Raw genomic sequence first — 6,000 nt, 5'->3', positions numbered from 1 at the left:
GGAATTTAAAAGCCACACAGTTTTGAATCATGTTGTTGATGTGGTCTTAAGTCCAAAGACTGGTTTGATGCAGCTCTCAATGCTTCTCTATCCTGTGCGAGCTTATTCATCTCTGAGTAACTACTACAGCCTACATCCCTATGAATCTGCTTACAGTATTCATTTCTTGGTCTCCATCTACCATTTTTACCCCACACGCTCCCTTCCAGAACTAAATTGGTGATCCCTTGATGACGCAGAATGTGTCCTACCAACCGATCCCTTACTTTTGTCTTCTTCCCAAGTCTATTCAGTACCTCCTCATTAATTACGTGATGTGCCCATCTGGTCTTCAACATTCTTCTGTAGCACACATTTCAAAAGCTTCTATTCTCTTCTTGTCTAAACTGTTAATTGTCCATGTTTCACTTCCATACATGGCTACACTCCATACGAATACTTTTAGGAAGCACTTCCTGACACCTAAATGTATAATTTATCCTAACAAATTTCTTTTCTTCAGTAATGCTTTTCTTGCCATTGCCAATCTCCATTTTATAGCCTCTTACTTCGACCATAATTAGTTATTTTGCTACCCGTATAGCAAAATTCATTTACTACTTTAATGGTGGCGAGCGCCAAACTTATATCCTCCCTACGTCGACCATAATCATTTATTTTGCTTCCCGTGTAGCAAAACTCATTTACTACTTCAAGGGTGGCGAGCTCCAAACTAGTATGAATTAGACTTATAGTAACTCTTACTTATTTAGTCTGGATTACTTTAGTAAATTCCTTCTGTAGTAATATACTCTTTTAGTAACTGTTGGAGAGCTCAATTCCTATTTACATATTTAGTTGTAAATAAAGTAGTAACGCCTTTTTACTAAAGAAGTAAGCCATTTCTGCACATTTCTGGCACGTGCACTACGTTCCCTCTCGGAAAAGATTGATTGTCGGCAGACATTATTGCATCACCTTTTGCGTAATTTATGTCCATCGTTATAATTTTAGAAGCTACAAAGCAATATTAAATTGAATTATTAAAATTTGGAAATCTGAATGCTATTCTACTAATTAATGATAAGATTTTTATTATTATTATAACGATTGTTCCCCTTTAAGAGAGCGACTGAGCTTGAATTAATAACTTCATCTCCGGACGTTTTTCTTCTTTGCTTCCCAAAAACTCTTCATCCTCTCAGAATGCTCTTTCTTCCGTTCTCCTGTCCATTTTTTACCAGGCTGGCGCGATGTTCGTTCCTCAAACTTCACATTTGCGATTTTATTCCGGCACTCAGTGCGATCTTCGAGGTTTTTATGTTGATGTGGTGCAGTTCCCTCTGGACTTACCTCAGCCAGTCTGTGCCGCATTTACTCTTTGTTATAATATTGAAGTTTCCTTGCTGTTCTGCAGTCTTCCATCCTGTAGATATGTGTACAAAATTTGGCTCGGCGTTTTCTGATTTTGTCTGTTACTATGTTGGTCTTTATACAGAGCTCGTTTTGTGGTCTCTTCATCCAAATGCCGTTTTTGTTGATTCCCCCTAAATCTTCCTGAGAATTTTTCTTTCTTGCTTTTCTATTTCCCTAATTTTTGAATGACCAGCAATCACCATTGTTTCAGCTGCGTAGAGTACTTCTGGGAGAATCACTGTTCTATACTGCCTTAATTTTGCGTCTGTCGAAATGCACTTCTTGTTGTAATGCGTCCTTATTAGCTTGTAGGCCTTCTGGAGCTTGGTGATTCTTTGTTCATTGGCGATTCGATTTAATCGTGAGGACTGTATAGTTTCTCCGAGGCATTTAAAATGACAGACTTGTCCAATTTTACCGTGTTTTGTGATTAAAGGGGATTTATCTTTTGGCTGTCTTTCCATATATTTGGTTTTTTCATAAGGTATCTGCAGTCCGGTTTTTTTGTGAAATTTCATCTAGTTTTTCCACTGCGTGAATTGCTTCTGTTCTATTATTGGTGATAATTGCAATATCGTCAGCGAAAGCAACGCACTTGATTTTAATTCGGTTCTCTTTTTTGATACCAATTTGGATGTTCTTCACATGAGATTCCCATTCCCTGAGGATCTTTTCTAGAACAATGTTGAAAAGCATTGGGTATAGTCCGTCCCTGTCAGACTCCAGGTTTGATATCGATAAGATTTATTTATTTATTTATTATTATTATTGATTATCATTATTAAGATATTATGGAAACCAAACTTGCTATTAATGGATGAATTTATTGTTAACCCCGCCATCTACAGCTACCAAAGTCCATCGTTGGTTGGTAACACGTATTAATTTAAACGCCAATTTGATATACGGGCTAGCAGCAACATGGAGGTAACCAAGAAACGTTCAAAAAACATACCAGAAAACGAAAAAGAGCGGTTTGCTGAAATAATGAAAAAGTACATAACTGCTATTGAATCTAAAAAGCACGATGTCAACGTGCTAAAAAGGAACAACGGTGCTTGGGAAAATATGCAAGTTGAATACAACGCAGAAGCTCTTACACAAAGATCACAAGAGCAGCTTAAAGTAATTTGGAAGGACATGAAAGCGAAAGCAAAGAAACTGAAAGCTAAATGTAATCGAGAACAATTTCAAACTGATAGTGGAGTAGGTGAGACCAAGATCGACGATATAAGCCAAATGATTGTTGATATGATGCCACAAGTTTTCGAGGGATAGCTGCAATTAACGACAATGACTCATCAGAAGATAATGTGATACTTTCAAGCAATTTCGATGACGATAACTGCTCTGAAGGTAGCAATGAAACTGCTGACGGTGCAACTTTATCTCATAGTCATGAACCACGGCCTGCATTCTCTGGTGGGAGCTTATCAGAAGATGCGCCCACCAAAAAAAGGGAGAGAACATGCGGTTGTAGTGAAGAACCGATTGCTGTTGAAAAAAATCAGACGAGCTTCGTTCCTTAAAAATGCGTTTAATAGGAGAGGAATAAATGCAAAAACGTTAGTTATAGAAAGACAAAGAGAAATCGTGGAAGAAGAGCATGAACTTAAAATGGAAATTATGAGTAAGTTCAAGAACGTAATGGAGCAAACTTCAGGTTCCAGTTCTTCAGCCAATGTGCTCGAGAAATTTGGGTTTTTGTGAATGAATAAGAAAATACTTATATGTATAAAACATTTTCTCAAATGCTTAATATGCTCTTTTTTCTTGCATGACATAATATTTGTGTTTATCGTTTCAGCATAGGTACTAATTTTTGTTAATACCATATTCTAACATTTTTCTGAAATGGCAATATTATAAAATAACTCTTTTTTTAGAAATAATCGAAACATTGCATAACTTTGTATACTCAATTAAGAAATAAAATGAGAATGTTAATCCCCTAGAGAAAAAGGAACATAACTATAAAATTACACAAAAAGAAAATGATTCACTTTCCACTGCAGTAGTGACAATCTGGTGGCTTATTGATACATTTAAGAAGGAAAAGTCTTAACACCAACTTCTAATTTTACCAGCAAAGTAAATACCATTTTAATTAAAGTAATTAAGTACAATAGACCTTCTGACAGCTTGGCCTGAAGCATCTGCTTCTGGCTGAAATGCATATTGTTCGATGTCATACAGCTCCACCACATCAGGGTGAAACATATTTCTAACTTCTTTTCCATAGTTATGTAGAACTGCAGCAGCAACAATAACATTCCCACATTCGTTTGGTTTAAATCGCATTGTTTTAGTGAGAATTTGGAAACGTTTCTTCCAAACACCGAACGCTCGCTCTATTACACATCTGGTAGCAATATGGGCTCTATTGTAACGCCGTTCGGCTCTTGTGTGGGCTCGGAACACAGGCATCATAAGATTGGAGAGAGCATATTCACTATCTCCGACAAGCAATCCATCATATTGTCCGTTTTCAAATTCTGCAAGTCTACTTTTGTCCCAAATGCGTGCATCATGCGTGGAACCCTGCCAAAGGTTTGTTGTTGTTGTTGTTGTTGTGGTCTTCAGTCCTGAGACTGGTCTGATGCAGCTCCCCATGCTACTCCGTCCTGTGCAAGCTTCTTCACCTCCCAGTACCTACTGCAACCTATATTCTTCTGAATATGCTTAATGTATTCGTCTCTTGGTCTCCCTCTACAATTTTTACCCTGCACGGTGCCCTCCAATACTAAATTGGTGATCCCTTGATGCCTCAGAACGTGTCCTACCAACCGATCCCTTCTTCTAGACAGGTTGTGCCACAAACTTCTCGCCTCCCCAATTCTATTCAATGCCTCCTCATTAGTTATGTGATCTACCCATCTAATCTGTAGTACCACATTTCGAAAGCTTCCATGTTCAAACTGTTCATATTGGCATCACAGATGATTTGTGTATTGATAGAAAAGAAATTCTTGCAATTTCTGTATAGTTATGCTGGTGTTCCAGAAGGGCAAAGTATATGTATATGTACACAGTCTGTGTCCCCTATGACATTTGGTAATCTACCAGTTCGATAGAATTCCCTTTTGTTCTTTGTTTTTAAAACATAATTTCTTGCAACAAAAACAAAAAAACACAATATTTAATATGAATAACAGGTGCTATCTTTCGCAGTGTCTGTTGGTCCCTATTTCTCCTCGATAACGGCACAAGTGGGTAGTTTTCGTGATCACGTCATGTTTGGATCTGCTGCCAATGTTCGAACAGCTGCATTGTAGTTGGTTGGTGAATGACAACAGCATACGATATCTTGGAAGAACTTTTAAAGCAGTTAGAGTAATTAGGTGTAGGCTATGATTTTTTGAAAGACCATTTAAGCATTTTGTCTTGCGATGGAGCTTCTGTCTGCCTCCATAACATTAAACATCAGGGCGGCTTTAAGTCGACCTGACGCTTTATCAACAGAAGGAAGGTCGACTTCTCTGTACACCGACTCGTTCCAGTGAGTTAAAAAAAATTAAAAAATAAATACCCTGGGAGGTGCCGGAACAGCATTCCGGCCGAAATTAAGCCCTGCTCCCACCTAGCGAGGAGGGAGTGTGCAAGCTCGGTCACTTCCGCGGCGCCGAACCGAAAGAGCGCTAACACTACAAGGGAAAGAAAGTGTTTGAATTCCCACAGGAAGGTCGCTCTTGTGAAACAGTCGCCGGACTGTGACAAAACAGGCTGAGCAACGCGTGAGAGAGTCCAAACAAGGGCGTCATTTCTGGCGCCATACGAGGACAAGCAGGCTCTCGGGCAACAGTTTACCAACGACTCTTGTTTGCAGTCAGTACAGAGAAAGAACATTTCCTTGAGATGTTAGAACCTAACACAATGCTAAACGTTGGGAAGTAAAACCTTTGTGGCAGGCGACTTAAGGTAGTGCATCGGGCTACGGCAAGCGGTTGCAATAAAGTCTAAGATTAGCCGTGCTGAGGTCTATGTGTGCTTTGCATAGACTGATGAACAACCTACGTCACAGACAAAGACAATGAGGGCTAAACAGCTGCAGAAAGGAGCACACACATGGAGAGCTTCCGCAGTTCATTCCATATGGGATTAAGGTATTTAATTTGTTGTTGAATTGTTGAAGTACGGCGATCAGTACTGAAGCTTCACAATCATCAAACGCAGAAATGACAAGTAAATGGAATTCTATCGTTTCCTTTCTATTTAATATCTGCACGAAAAAAATGTTATACACTATTGCTGATAGTGACGAAAAAACTGCGTTTAGAAACTGAAACCTCTTATGATTGTTGCGTTTCCTGTACTATTAAAAATGTGTAATACTTAATAACGACTGAAGGATGCCAAGTTATAACTTATCTCATAGAAAATGTTAAACAATAGAATGTATATGTCAAGGTGACCCATAATACGTAGTTATACATCTGTCATTACTATAAAGACAATATGATAATTTCATTGCCGTGGGAAGCAGTAAGTCCCTGTGTAGGTAAGCTTCAATCGAACTCATATCTTATTACATCGCCCTTCAGTTTAGCAAATTAATGGTGGCTTAAGCGGAATACGGCCATGCGTGAACGTGAAAAATCGTCTCTT

This window comes from Schistocerca cancellata, chromosome 2 (genome assembly GCF_023864275.1).
Source record: "Schistocerca cancellata isolate TAMUIC-IGC-003103 chromosome 2, iqSchCanc2.1, whole genome shotgun sequence".
NCBI lineage: Eukaryota > Metazoa > Arthropoda > Insecta > Orthoptera > Acrididae > Schistocerca > Schistocerca cancellata.
This window is presented reverse-complemented; position numbering follows the sequence as displayed.